We start from the raw sequence: 15,937 nt of genomic DNA, 5'->3' as shown, positions 1-15,937 counted from the left end.
CGTCTTAAGACCCCAGCCATAGACTGTTCTCTCTACTAACGCATGACAAGCAGTACCAGAGTGCAAAGTCTAGGACAAAAAGGTTTCTCAACAGTTTTTACTCCTTAAGACTCCTGAACAGATGATCCAATGGCTACCTGGACTATTTACATTGCGTGCCCCCTCCCCCCTCTGTTACACTGCTGCTACTCTGTATATCATATGAAGTGTCACTTGAACTATACATTCTACCTCAACCAGCCACACTAACCGGTGCGTTCTTTTTCAGTCTTTTTACTGTTGTTTTTATCTCTTTACTTACCTATTGTCCACCTAATACATTTTTTGCACTGTTAGTTAGAGCCTGTAAGTAAGCATTTCACTGTAAGGTCTACAACTGTTGTATTGGGCGCACATGACAATTCAACATTGATTTGAACAGGCTGTTGTGGCCTGTGGAGTGTTGTCCCAATCTTTCATGGCTGTGCGAAGTTTCTGTATATTAGCGGGAACTGGAACACTGTCATACACATCGATCCAGAGCATCTTGAACATGCTCAATGGGTGACATGTCAGGTGAGTATGCAGGCCATGGAAGAACTGGGATCTTTTCAGCTTCCAGGAATTGTGTACAGATCCTGGCGACATGGGGCTGTGCATTATCATGCTGAAACATGAGGTGATGGGAGCAAATGAATGCAATATTGGGCCTCAGGATCTCGTCACCTGTCTCTATGCATTCAAATTTCCATTAATAAATGCAATTGTGTTCGTTGCTTTTGCCTGCCCATACCAAAACCCTACTGCCCGGTACAGCTGAAACATCTGTGAAGAGCATACTTCTCCAGCATGCCAGTGAAATGAGCATTTGCCCACTGAAGTCAGTTACTAACTGCAATCAGGTCAAGACCCCTGCTGAGGACGAGCATGCATACGATCTTCCGAGGCAGTTTGAGTTTCTGGAGATTGATTTGTGCAAACCCACAATTTCACCAGATGTCCAGGTGGCTGGTCTCACACGATCCAGCAGGTGAAGACGTGGAGGTCCTGGGCTGGTGTGGTAACGCGTGGTCTGAGGTTGTGATGCCAGTTGGACATACTGACAAATTCTCTAAAATGACAGAGGCAGCTATTGGTAGGGAAATTAACATTTGACTCTCTAGCAACAGCTCTGGAGGACATTCTTGCCGATAGCAAGCCATTTACACTCAAACATGACAAAACTTCACATTTTAGTGGCCTTTGTCTTCAGCACAAGGTGCACCTGTGTGATGCTGTTTAGGCTTCTTGAGATGCCACGCCTGTCAAGTGGATGGCTTATCTTGGCAAAGGAGAAATGCTCATTAACAGGGAGGTGTACAAAATTCACAAAATAAGCTTTGAGTATGGAACATTTCAGGGAACTATTATTTCAGCTAATGAGCGACAAAAACCCAGTGTGCAAAATCAAATCATAATTTCATTGGGCATGCTGACCCACTAAATTATGTCCAGTTGGGTAGACTGGCAGCACAAATCATTCCCATCCCAAAAATTCAGGACGAGGCTATAACCTAGAGTAAAATATCTTCCAGTAAAAAGTCATAAAATAGCTATTTCATGCAAGTCATCTAACTTGTTGTACAAAGTCTGTTGAAATTAGTTTATAAATTAGACCATAAACAGTTTCAGTAGCTTTGCCAGTTTATTTCACCATATAAATAGCTTCAAATATTTATTGAGTAACACTGGTACAGACAAAGTTCACAATTTATAGGAAGCAGGGACAGTTGGACATTCATATCAGTACTATGGGGATGCAATAGGTCTCATTTATGGGGTGTTGTGCGTGGGAGTGCAGTGTTCTAAATATACACAAACTGCTGTAGCTATCGAGTCCTCTCCTCTGTTCTAACTGGGTATGGGTGGGTGGTTCCTGGGGGTTTTGCACGCTAGGTTTCATCAGGCCTGTCCTCTCCGCAGGCCGGGTTTACAGACAGGCCGTCACTGGTCCAGGACACAGCCACTTATACCCACAATCCCAAAGGAGAGATCCACCGGCAGGATGGACAAGGGCTCAGAAATCAGAGACGTCACAGGTATTTAGGAAGGTCCTTCTCGATCACCTGTGAGAGAGATGAGTCAGTGCAAGGTTCCTATTACAGCGTTATACTGAGGTTAAGCAAAATCAGGGACAGCCCTTTAGCCTTTCAATAATACACTGCTCAAAAAATAAAGGGAACACTTACAATGTAACGCCAAGTCAATCACACTTATGTGAAATCAAACTGTCCACTTAGGAAGCAACACTGATTGACAATAAATGTCACATGCTGTTGTGCAAATGGAATAGACAACAGGTGGAAATTATAGGCAATTAGCAAGACACCCCCAATAAAGGAGTGGTTCTGCAGGTGGGGACCACAGACCACTTCTCAGTTCCTATGCTTCCTGGCTGATGTTTTGGTCACTTTTGAATGCTGGCGGTGCCTTCACTCTAGTGGTAGCATGAGACAGAGTCTACAACCCACACAAGTGGCTCAGGTAGTGCAGCTCATCCAGGATGGCACATCAATGCGAGCTGTGGCAAGAAGGTTTGCTGTGTCTGTCAGCATAGTGTCCAGAGCATGGAGGCGCTACCAGGAGACAGGCCAGTACATCAGGAGACGTGGAGGAGGCCGCAGGAGGGCAACAACCCAGCAGCAACCCGCCTTTGTGCAAGGAGGAGCACTGCCAGAGCCCTGCAAAATGACCTCCAGCAGGCCACAAATGTGCATGTGTCTGCTCAAACAGTCAGAAACAGACTCCATGAGGGTGGTATGAGGGCCCGACGTCCACAGGTGGGGTTGTGCTTACAGCCCAACACCGTGCAGGATGTTTGGCATTTGCCAGAGAACACCAAGATTGGCAAATTCGCCACTGGCGCCCTGTGCTCTTCACAGATGAAAGCAGGTTCACACTGAGCACATGTGACAGAGTCTGGAGACGCCGTGGATAACGTTCTGCTGCCTGCAACATCCTCCAGCATGACCGGTTTGGCGGTGGGTCAGTCATGGTGTGGGGTGGCATTTCTTTGGGGGGCCGCACAGCCCTCCATGTGCTCGCCAGACTGCCATTAGGTACCAAGATGAGATCAGACCCCTTGTGAGACCATATGCTGGTGCGGTTGGCCCTGGGTTCCTCCTAATGCAAGACAATGCTAGACCTCAAGTGGCAGGAGTGTGTCAGCAGTTCCTGTAAGAAGAAGGCATTGATGCTATGGACTGGCCCGCCCGTTCCCCAGACCTGAATCCAATTGAGCACATCTGGGACATTTTTTTATTTATTTTTTTTATTTTACCTTTATTTAACCAGGCAAGTCAGTTAAGAACAAATTCTTATTTTCAATGACGGCCTGGGAACAGTGGGTTAACTGCCTGTTCAGGGGCAGAACGACAGATTTGTACCTTGTCAGCTCGGGGGTTTGAACTCACAACCTTCCGGTTACTAGTCCAACGCTCTAACCACTAGGCTACCCTGCCGCCCCAAACATCATGCCTCACTCCATCCACCAACAGACTGTCCAGGAGTTGGCGGATGCTTTAGTCCAGGTGTGGGAGGAGATCCCTCAGGAGACTATCCGCCACCTCATCAGGAGCATGCCCAGGCGTTGTAGGGAGGTCATACAGGCACGTGGAGGCCACACACTACTGAGCCTCATTTTGACTTGTTTTAAGGACATTATTACGGAGGTGGTCCCTGCACAGGAACAGCTCAGCGGAAATTTCAGAGCGCCACCTAAAGTACTCGATAAATCTCAAACTTTCATAAAAATACACATGCAAGGTACTGAATTAAAGCTACACTCGTTGTGAATCTAGCCACCAAGTCAGATTTGTAAAATGCTTTTCGGCGAAAGCATGAGAAGCTATTATCTGATAGCATGCACCCCCCCAAAATACCAGCACGACACGTAAACAGATTTTGCGGTAGCCGGCGCTACCCAAAACGCAGAAATAAAATATAAACATCCATTACCTTGGATGAGCTTCTTTGTTGGCACTCCTATATGTCCCATAAACATCACAATTGGGTCTTTCCCGATTAAATCCGTCATTGTATAACCAAAATGTCATTTGCTGAAGGCCAGTCTGATGCTGCAAAAAGCCCATTTACAAGACGCTTTTTAAAATTACAAACGTTGCCTATAAACTTTTACAAATCACTTCAAATGACTTTTCTAAACCAACTTGAGGTATTAAACGTTAATGATGTATCAAATTGATCACGGGGCGATCTGTATTCGATAGCAGCAAGTCTGGAAATCGTCCATTTTTTCAGTTTCACAACATACTGTGGTGCGCCTCAAGAAAGGAGGGGCCTATTCGTGTTGTAACCAAGGATAAATGAGTCAGAAATTGACAGCAATGGCAACATCGTGTGGAAGCTGTAGGCGTTTACAGGGGATCCTCATTCATTTTAGGTCGCCTTAAACAATACATTGAATGGCGGCCAATTATTTTTTGTGTTTTTGGTAAACAGTTTTACCAGGGATTTTTACTCCTAAACACGTTTTGTTATAGCCACAGACCCGATTTAACCAGTTTTAGAGACTTTAGAGTGTTTTCTATACACACATACTTATCATATGCATATACTATATTCCTGGCATGAGTAGCAGGACTTTGAAATGTTGCGCGATTTTTAACAAAAAGCTGCGAAAATTCACATCCATAACAGGTTAAGGGATGACTAATTAAATGTATACATTATACGTTATGTATACATTTCAATCAGGACTGACTAATCAGCATACTATTATGTTACAGTATATGTATGAATTCTTTTTAATTCTAGTACTGAATATAGTGTAAATATAATCAAGAATTAGAACAATGACGGTCTGTTCCTTGGTAGAAATGAATTAACTATCGCCAGACTGGCTAGAATGCTTATCTACACAGGCTGACCTTGGCTCTAGACGATGTGGGAAGGCTTGAGAACTATACAGCCTTTGTACCAGTGTCAAGAAGAGACGGAACAGTTTAGAAAACGCTGACTTCATTTTCAGTTTATAACCTGTGATAAAATGTATCATGGGCAGTACTCATGAGAATAAACGCAGCTGGTTGATTTCAAAGACTGGTCTCTGTCCATTTTATACAAATAAGGGTCTTACAAACTCTTATGAATTGACAGAGTGTTTAATTGGGTATTAAAACAGAATTTAATTCCTGTAACAATTACATCAAAGTTGGATCAGCCTGTAGTGTGGTTCTCCACTTTAATTTTGAGTGCGACTCCAAATCCAGACCTCCATGGGTTGATAAATTTAATTACCATTGAGAATTTTTGTGATTTTGTTGTCAGCACATTCAACTATGTAAAGAAAAGTATTTAATAATATTTATAGGATGTGTTATTTTAGTGTTCCCTTTATTTTTTTTGAGCAGTGTATCTTTGATTAACCTTCATGCCAGTCGGCACAACTTTGGTAGCCAAATGTGCTTCATAAACCATCTAACTGGCCACTATAGGGTATCCTTTCCCTACAAATAGTCAAACATGAGATTAGACTGATGCACGACTGCTGGCCACTTACAATGGGGTCATCCATTGGCCCGTATCTCTTCACCACCTGCCCTTCTCTGTTGATCAGGAACTGAGGGGGAAATGCATAGCATGACATACAGTACAATAGATCATAGCTAAATGTTTAGCAAGCAACTTAATTCAATTGTGTTAATCATGTCAGTGAGAAAAAGTCACCTTTGTGAAATTCCATTTGATGTTACTGCAGAAAGAGAAACTGCTGTTACAACCATAGAGTTCAAGCATTACAATGTTCTGGGCAACTGAAGTCAATAATCTCAGGTCAAATCCAAATAGGTAGGATATGGAGCATAGACCCATCAGGGGGGACAAAACTCACTTTCCCAGAGTACCCTTTCCCTTGGGCTGTTCCTTCATCCACTTAAAGAGAGGGTGAGCGCCGTCTCCGTTCACATCAATCTTGCTGAACATGTCAAACTGAACGTCAAATTGTTTGACAAACTCCTTGATTTCCACCTCTGTACCTGGCTCCTAGAGAATGGAAAAGGAGAAGCAATCAAATCATATAATTAGGATTGGCAGAATGGAAATTCCAATTCAAAGCCAGAGTCCGGTGGCCAAATTGGTTGTAAAACTGCCCCCATGACGTGACACCACTGTGGATGAATGAAAAGGCTATGCTACAGTAGTGGTTTGAACCGGCACCGTACCTGACCTCCAAACTGGTTGCAGGGGAAGCCCAGGATGCGTAAACCTTTGTCAGCGTAGGAGGCGTGCATTCCCGCTAGCTGAGTGTAGTTTACCCTGGTCTTACCTCATTTAGAGGCAACGTTGGTGATGATGCAGACAAACCCCCTGGGCAGAGGAGAGAGAGGGGGGGTGTAACGTTAGACAGGTAGTAGCCATACATGGGGTGAGTTCCTACCTTTCTGGGCCTGCTCGCTCACCTGTATTTCTCTAGGGCCACATCTTCACCATCTATGTCCTTGGCACCAAACTCATAGATATATTTGGCTGTCTTCCAGTCACCCACTTGCGCACACTGAGAAAGATGGATGTTTGGGTCAGTTGCTGTACTGTAGACTAAGGGGTTATGTTGTGCAACCACAGGGAACATGACCAGGACAATGGAATGACCAGTTAAAAATAAGTCCAAAGCAGCCATTCTATCAATACAAAATAATTTCTGGATTAAGTACCTAACTGCAATAGTTCAATGTCAATTTTAATGGTATTTGCTAAAAAGCAAGTATTTAGCTAGGACTGTCTGAGTAGGGAGGGCAAAACAAGCCATTAGAAGAGAGGTTTAGAACTGTTGGTCTATTAACTCAGTTACCGACTGGAATTGTCACCATGTGGTATAAAATGGAATTTGAGGCACGTGGCCTTAATGATTGGGCTGATTAGTATGCATAAGGATCAGGTACCACAAGTAAGCCAAACTAACACTTCCATAACCGCAACAGCAACTCTTCTGCAATGTTTAGTATGACTTCAGGGAGTGACAGACTTGTTCCATCTTCATAAATCCTGATGGCCCTGAAAAAGACTCAATGATAAGGGCCTACATAAAGCGTACTCACTTTCAAAACACCACCCACACAACTGGCTGATTAGAAGATCCTGTGTAAACTGGATTGTCAACCAGCAACTATTAGGACATAGCACTGATAAAAAAAATAAACTACAACATCAGCTGTTGTACAATATGAAACAAAAAAACAGGCGTGACTGCAATGGGCTTGAAATCCACCCAATGTGTTTGGACCACTTGACCTTAAGGCATAAGCAAATAAGTCACTGCAACAGCCTTCATGAGAAACCTTACAGCTTCAGAAAGATATTTAAAACATTAAATAGAGTTGTGAAAAATAGTAATATGGTCATGCACACACACTGGATGTTACGCTGAAGGTATTTGACCCCAAATATAATACCACCAGTGTCACTTTTACCTTAACAAAAATCTGTGTGTAGCTAGAGAAGAGTTGTACAGAATAACTCCCTAGTAAATTAACTGGCTAAGATCGGAGCTATTCAGAGGCGAACAGACGCCACTGTTCTATCATTAGCCACAGGAGGGATAATATGCAGATTGTAAAACAAAAAGAAATAGTAAGAGGGCAAGGTTCCTCATGACTTTAACATGGCAGCTAGGCCTATAAGAATAGCCTGTGTGAAGAATGACACTGATCTAAGGTCAGTTTTGAGGTGATCAGTAAGGGAAAGGGCAACTTCAGCACAATCTTTGATGAGATGCCTATCCCTGGAAACACTAATCTAGCACGTGTCATGCTACTGCAATCTTCACGCAACCTGATCTCAGTGTATTATTCTGACTGCAAATCTAACAAATTGTGATGTGTTGAATTGCAATTTGTATAATTGGTTTCTGAATTTGGAAAAAAATGTATGATATGTTACAAATTCAAAATTGTTTTGCCAACACATTAGCTAGCTGGCTAAAGTAAAGTAGGTTAAAGCATTAAGGTTAGGTAACATGCAAAGTAGTTGCCGATTAGCTAAAATAAAGCTGTGTAAGAATCTCATCACGGCCACAAAACCGTTGGGTTGCTGGACGTTTGCGTTACCTTTTAACCTAAAGTAACCGGTAGGGTAAGTGTACCTATTAACTTTACTAGGATAGGGGGCAGCATACTAGGATAGGGGGCAGCATTCTGAATTTGATGAAAAGCATGCCCAAATTAAACTGCCTGCTACTCGGGCCCATAAGCTAGGATATGCATATAATTAGTAGATTTGGATAGAAAACTAAAGTTTACAAAACTGTTAAAATAATGTCTGAGTATAACAGAACTTGTGGCAGGCAAAAACAGAAATCCAACCAGGAAGTAGTATTATTTTGAGGCTGTTTTTCCATTGAAAACCTATCCAACATACAAAGACTTAGGACCCAGTTCACGATCTCAATGGCTTCCTCAATATGTGACCAGTCTTTAGGCATCGTTTCAGGCTTTTACTCTGAAAAATTAGGGAGATACACCGCTTTCAATGGGGGGACAGTGGAAATTTCCAGACATGAACCAATCACATGATCGGGAGCGAGCATTTGTTATTTACCGTTTCCATTGACGAAGCTTTTGTCCGGTTGAAATACTATTGAATATTCATGACAAACCTGAGGATTGATTTTAAACATCGTTTGACATGTTTCTACTATCTTTTATTGTACGTTGTCTTGGTGTTGAGAGCAAGCATTGTGCCTTTGGATTTCTGAACAAAAACACACCAACAAAAAAGTATTTGGACATTAGATGAACTTTATCAAACAAAAACATTTGTCCAACATGGACACCTGTGAGTGCCACCAGATGAAGAGCAAAGGTAAGTGATTATATTTCTGACTTGTAACACTATCCTTGGTCGGAAAATGGCTGTATGGGTTTCTGTGTCTAGGCACTGACCTAACACAATCGCAAAGTGTGCTTTTGCCATAAAGCCTTTTTGAAATCTGACAGGTTGCATTAAGGAGAAGTTTCTGTATTCGTATATTTAACACTTGCATCTTTCATCAATGTTGATGAGTATCTGTTATTTGATGTGGCTCTCCGCACTTTCACCAGATATTTGTTTGAGACCATGCATTTCTGAACATACCAATTTCAATTGAGGTTGGACATAAAGATTAACTTTATTGAACAAAACAGGCATTTATTGTGTAACATGAAGTCCTGTGAGTGCCATCTGATGAAGATCAAAGGTCAGTGATTCATTTAAATCGCTATTTCTGACTTGTGAGCCCTCTCCTTGGCTGGAAAATGGCTGTATGGTTCTGTGAATAGGTGCTGACCTAAATCGTTTGGTGCGCTTTTGCCGTAAAAGCCATTTGAAATAAGACACTGTGGCTCTATTTACAATAAGTTTCTTTAGAAATGGTGAAATACTTGTATGTTTAAGGAATTTTAATTATGGATTTATGTTTTGAATTTGACGCCCTGCAATTTCACTGGCTGTTGAGGTGGGACGCTAGCATCCCACTTGTACCAGACAGGTTAAGCCCACAAATGTATACTGAGCAGTCAAGAGATTAGGGAGTTACAGTTCATAAGGAAATCAGTCAACTGATATGCATTTGATAAGCATAGGCCCTAAATCTATGGATTTCACATCACTGGAAATACAGATGCATATAATGCCACATAGGCAATGGCAGTCACACCAAATACTAAATCAGCACTACACCTCTACTTTGCATCGAGTTGATCAAGCTGTTGATTGTGGCCTGTGGAATGTTGTCCCACTTTCATGGATGTGCGAAGTCTCTGGATATTGCCAGGAACTGGAACACTGTCGTACATGCCAAACCAGACCACCTCAAACATGCTCAATAGGCGACATGTCTAGTCAGAATGCAGACCATGGAATTACTGGGACATTTTCAGCTTCCAGGATTTATGTAAAGATCCTTCTGACATAAGGGTTGTGCATTATCATGCTGAAACATGATGCGATGGAAGAGGAGTGGCAGGACAATGGGCCTCATATCTAGTCACAGTATCTCTATGCAATCAAATTGTCATCGTGTTTGTTGTCTGTAGCTTATGCCTGCTCATAACATTGCCTCAGCACCACGTCAACTTTGTGAACAGAGTGCCCCGTCGGCAAACCACTCACCTAGACACCATACACGTGGTCTAAGGTTGAGGCCAGTTGGTCGCACTGCCAAATTCTCTAAAATGACATATGCTGGAGAAATGAACATTCAATTATCTGGCAACAGCTCTAGTGGCCATTCCTGCAGTCCATGCCAATTGCACATTCCTTTAAAACTTTAAACTAACATGAAAAAAACTCAAAAAGCAAGACATAGTAATTAATGTCTATGAAATATATCAGCACATTACTCTGAATTTAGATAAAGTATGATAACGTGCCAGAAAAGTTACTCAACTAGGGAAAATTAGTTTCTGAAGGTTGCCTCAGTGTTTTCAGCTTTGAAATTTCCCACTAGTGGGAACTTGGACATAACTGTCCATAACTTTAAATCTGATTGGCTTAGAATAAACTCAGAAGAATTGGTTTAAATATTACAAAGCAGGTTATTATTTGTTTTAATCTATAGATGGACATGGGCTTAATAGGTATGGTTACATTAACCACATACTAATTGGGGTGTCCCCAATTTAAATTGACCATGTTACAGTCAGTCTATGAGACCAGGCTGCCTCACGTGATCGAGCAGTTTGCCAAGACTGGCTGTCATGTCTTAATAATGCTACACTCAGGTGTTAGTCGGAACAAGACCGAAAATTTCTGACTTGATAACTGGTTGAACGCGGCACGTGTATAACTAGTAAGCAAGCCGGAAAAGTTCATATTTCGACTAGAACGTGAACGCGGTATAAAAAGTGATCGTTTCTCCAATGGTGGGCTGATAAATAGTCACATGGATTAGGTACCACAAGTAAACTAAAATAACACTACCAATAACCGCAACGTTTATTTGGTATGACATTCAGGGAGCGCGAGACTTCTCCCCCACATCCTCAAATCCTGATAGCAATGAATTTGTTATTTTCTGGACTCAAACTTGACGGCGCCATTACGCGCAGTCACTTCCTATGTTAAAGTTGTACGTTTGCATGATCACAACCATATAGACTACTCATTACTTGGTCTGCACGTTCATTTTAGGCTCGTGATTATTATACCGCTAAAATGTATAAAAATGGGGCTTAGCAAGCCAGACAACTAGTAGTTGATTCGTCAGCTACAGTACCTTAACTAGATAAATCACAGCATTTAGACCAACACTTGTTAAAACTAACGTTTAAAAAAAAAAATCTAACTCGAAAACAGACAAACAGCAGTCGTTTGCTGGAATGAGCATTAGCAAGCAGCTGACGGGCAAGCTAGGTAATTTCTCCAAACTGGCTGGCAAATGTTCCACATCGGACAGAGTTAACCGTTGTACCTCCCGACATTGTGTAAACATAGCAGTCCAGTATTTGACCTACCTTTAGTTAACATCTCAAACACTCATTACACGTGTAATGTCACAAACCAATAACTACCTAGCATAAACGTTTAGCACACAAAACACGCTTACCATTGCTCTACCGACTCCACTGCTGCCCAGCAAACCAAAAACTAACCCACGCGTTACGATCCACATCCTGTGACCAAGCTGTTTAAGTAGTGTAGTCCCGCCCAGTGAGGGGAAAACCATGAAAGTAGCCAATCCCTGCGCTGTATAGTGAAGCTAATATAAAACCGTTTGAATGGACATTAACCTGATGGTATAAAAAGTCCTTAATGTTGGCGAGGAAGTTAGTCAAACATGGTTTGCCAGTACTGTGAAAATATATTGTGTAAAACAATGAATGTGTGTTAGTTAGTTAGCCAGCCAATTTTAGTAGTGGTGAGGAGTCGACTCCATAACGTCAACTCCCGGTGTCGATACCCATTTCCGCTAGGAATCGACTCCTCGACTCATTCTGTATTTTTGCAACTTCCGTCGTCTATTCAGTTCGAGAACACAAACTCTCGCATCTTTCACAGCAAAGAAAAAGCTAGTTTGCGAGGGAGAGAAATAACAATTAGACCCAACCAAATCATGAGAAAACAAATAGATAATTACTTGACACTTTAGAAAGAATTAACAAAAAAACAGAGCACACTATAATGCTATTTGGCCTTAAACAAAGAGTACACAGTGGCAGGTATTGTGACTGACCTAAACGCAAAGAAACCTTTGACTATGTACAGACTCAGCATTGCCTTGCTATTGAGAAAGGCCGACGTAGGCACACCTGGCTCTCAGGAAATTGAGCTGCACTTCCTAACCTCCTGCCAAATGTATGACCATATTAGAGGTACATATTTCCCTCAGATTACACAGATCCACAAAAAAACCATTTGGATAAACTCCCATATCTACTGAGTGAAATACCACAGTGTGCCATCACAGCAGCAATATTTGTGACCTGTAGCCACAATAAAAGCACAAACAAAATACAACCCATATTTATGTTTATTTATTTTCCCTTTCGTACTTTAACCATTTGCACATCGTTACAACACTGACACTTGAAATGTCTTTATTATTTTGGAACTTCTGTGAGTGTAATGTTTACTGTACATTTTTGTTGTTTGTTTCCCTTTTGTTTATTATCTACTTCACTTGCTTTGCAATGTAAAAAAAAAAAAAAGTATTTTACCTTTATTTAACCAGTTTTCATTTGCAACTGCGACCTGGCCAAGATAAAGCACAGCAGTGTGACACAGACAACAACACAGAGTTACACATGGAGTAAACAATAAACAAGCCAATAAACATATGTTTCCCATGCCAATAAACCCCCTTAAATTGAATTGCATTGAAAGAGATGGGAGAGCCACAGCCAGGTTTAGGTAGGTATGTCGGCAATCAGGCAGACAGTCAGAACCATGCATCTGTAATCAAAAGATGTAGGCTATTGGCTATCGCAATGCTGTATTTCGTAATTTCTTGGCTTGCAATGTCTCGGGCAAGTTCTACACTATAGTAAGGGCTATCAATCAGTAGGCTGAGCTATTCTACACGCAACAGACTGATCAAAAGATGTAGGCTATAGGCTATCGCAATGCTGTATTTCGTAATTTCTTGGCTTGCAATGTCTCGGGCAAGTTCTACACTATAGTAAGGGCTATCAATCAGTAGGCTGAGCTATTCTACACGCAACAGACCGAATACCAAACACATGCTAGCGTTTTTATAGCAAAGAGAAAGAGCAAGCGAGGGAGAGAAAGGATCGGGACAGGCAGAGAGACAGCCAGAACTGTTTGCATGGGCTATATCTTGGTAATCTGGATCTATCTTTGTGGGGCAAACATACTTTAATTTTTTTTTATTCATGCCAGCAAAGCCACTACACAACACTAAACAATACATTAATTGCACTATAACGGCAACTAACGGTGCTCACAAACTGTTAGGGCCTACATAAAGCTGTCCCAACAGCAGAGCTTTCTTTTCAGCACCATGGAGTGAATCCTTACCACCGCTACACATGGCTATCAGTTGAGCCTTGTCTGGCACCAAAACAGTTCAATCAGCCTCATTTACTGCCTTTTTAAAAAACATACACTAAAAAGAAAAGGTTCTCGGAGTATCCTTTATGGGTTCTTCAAATTGAAACTGTGGAGGAACCACTATAAGTTCTTTGAAAAAACCATTAAAATGGTTCCTCAAAGAACCTCTTTTAACAGATCCTTAAATAATCTTTTGAAGAACCTTTTGGGATTCATTTTTTCACTACCCCCCCTTCCCTATTATTATTAATAGTTATAATAATAATATGCATAACAATAACACAATGTTTTAGTTGTCAGTGTTTATTATGATTTTAGTGCCAAAGCAGAATAAAAACATCTAAATATGAAGCAAACTCCCAGCAGAGCCCCAAGTCCAATGGGTATATCCTCTGGCGTGTTGATGTTAATGTGTTGATGTTATCTGTATCCATAGCCAGAACGATTTTGCAGTGCATGGTGATCTAACAGGTTTCCTGGTTTATTCATCAGAGGTGTAGGGAGGGTGAAGTCTGTGAATCCAATTTTTTTTAATTATACAGATGATTAACAAAAAATGCACACAGCAGTATTCATGCCTTGGTTTTTGTGGTAAATGTGAATTTAAAAAACTGTTTTGATAATGGTTTTCAGACACATATCTTATCCATAATGTAGAGACCTATTCATTGAAGAGGTGGTGGTAAATGTGATCTGCATAACATAACATACCATACCAATAGACATACCTTTGTATGCCTCCTCATTTATATACCTGCAGACACAAACACAAAAGTGAGCAGTTCAGTCATCTGCACCCAATACAGCTAGCCTTCAACATATTTTTATAGCCTACATATTCTTAGCTCTTTGTTGTTTGACATCCATTGAATTGTGTCCATTTTTGCTTTAGAAAGATTTGCACAAATTTGAAAAGATAGATGATACCATCGTAAAACAATATGAATTTAGATCATACAAATTAAGGAGATCATACCTTAAATTAAGGAGATCTTTCCATTTTTCAGTTAAGTGCCTGCACCTGCTGTCCTTTCAAATTCAAATGTTTCAATTGGGCAGTTGGGGGTTCTTGCAGAAACCTAACAACTAAGGAAGTTCCTCGACGAACCCCACCTCCAATGGGGTTCTTGGAAGAACCTTTTGGTAACCTTTTTTTCAGTGTCAAGAACCCTAAGGTTCTTCTAAGGACTTTGAAGATCTTAGAAGAACCCTTGTTGAACCCCTCATTTTTTAGAGTGCATATCATCCCATGGGATCGGTCAAGGCTGCACAAAACTGAAATATCAATGAAATATTCTAGTTGCTACCTTCCTACACATCCCCTTCTATATTAAAATATTATAGGCAAATGTGCAGCATTATGTTCATGTCAGTCCTCTAGAATGCAAATGTAATCTTCCTAATAGGACTGCAACAATGAGGCAGTGTGTGTGTGTGCGCAACAGTTTCTGCGTGTTTTGGGAGTTGAGCAAGAGTCAACTCTTTTTGACTCCAAACATCCTGAAGTTGTGCACCACTCATTTTTATTGGAAGGACTCCATAATTCTTTCAAATTAACTGACATTATACCATGGCATTGTTGAATACTTGTTCCTGAATCGCTTGAAGGGCATTCTAGAGCATTCATGTATTTCCCTTTATAAACTGGGTATATCAGACCGTATACCATGGGTATGGCAAAACATGTATTTTTACTGCTCTAATTACATAGGTAACTAGTTAATAATAGCAATAAGGCAATTAGGGGGGTTGTGGTATACCACGGCTAAGGGCTCTATCCAGGCACTCTGCGCTGCGTCATGCACAAGAACACACCCTCTTGTGCCTTGTTCGTTAAATAACGCATGGTATATTTTAGTGGTAGAATTCAATGGCTATAGTTCATTCTTACATGTTCTATGTTTGAGCTGCTTTTGAAAGCAAAAGTCGAATTGAAACATTATTGGCATTGTTGAATTGGATTTTCATTATAGCAAGCTAAAGGTGTGTTCGTAAATTCAACCTGGAGTGCCAGAGTGCCCTCTGGGCATTAGTAAATTCAGAGCATTGTCAGATTGTCCGTTTGTAAATTCAGAGCGTTCCGCTCTCTGAGCGTTTAGAGCGCACACTGAACGCTCTGGCAGAGGAGAAGGGTTGATCCGAGCATTCTGGCCTCATAATCTTCCAAGATGGCGTAGTAGTCAGACGTCTTTGTCCTCGTCTTGTCGTATATATCTTTTTATATATTTTTCCTTTGCATATCTTTTTAATATTTTTCTAAACCTCAACAGTAAAAAAAAATCCTGCAACCTGCCTCACCCATTGTGGTGTGGATCTGCTATTTTCTAAAGTATTTTTCTTTACTTTTGAACTGGAATCGCAAAACAGAAGCTAGCCAGCTAACTAGCTACTAGTCAGCTAACCACTGCTAGCG

The 15,937-nt window shown here is 41.2% G+C and overlaps 1 pseudogene across 1 annotated transcript; it reads right to left on the bottom strand.

The window, feature by feature from the left end:
* Positions 1–1,644: 1,644 nt before the first annotated feature.
* Positions 1,645–11,967, bottom strand: LOC110530645 (phospholipid hydroperoxide glutathione peroxidase-like; annotated as a pseudogene). The gene is made up of 7 exons (XR_002474565.3): positions 11,561–11,967; positions 6,438–6,532; positions 6,201–6,345; positions 5,870–6,021; positions 5,707–5,731; positions 5,540–5,599; positions 1,645–2,084 (listed from the first exon to the last, which is right to left on the bottom strand). The product of XR_002474565.3 is annotated as a phospholipid hydroperoxide glutathione peroxidase-like (transcript).
* Positions 11,968–15,937: the final 3,970 nt, after the last annotated feature.

Source organism: Oncorhynchus mykiss, chromosome 8 (assembly GCF_057628025.1).
Source record: "Oncorhynchus mykiss isolate SJ-2025 chromosome 8, ASM5762802v1, whole genome shotgun sequence".
In the NCBI taxonomy this organism is placed as follows: Eukaryota; Metazoa; Chordata; class Actinopteri; order Salmoniformes; family Salmonidae; genus Oncorhynchus; species Oncorhynchus mykiss.
The sequence above is the reverse complement of the archived record's forward strand: the minus strand, read 5'-3'. Positions and strand labels throughout refer to the sequence as shown.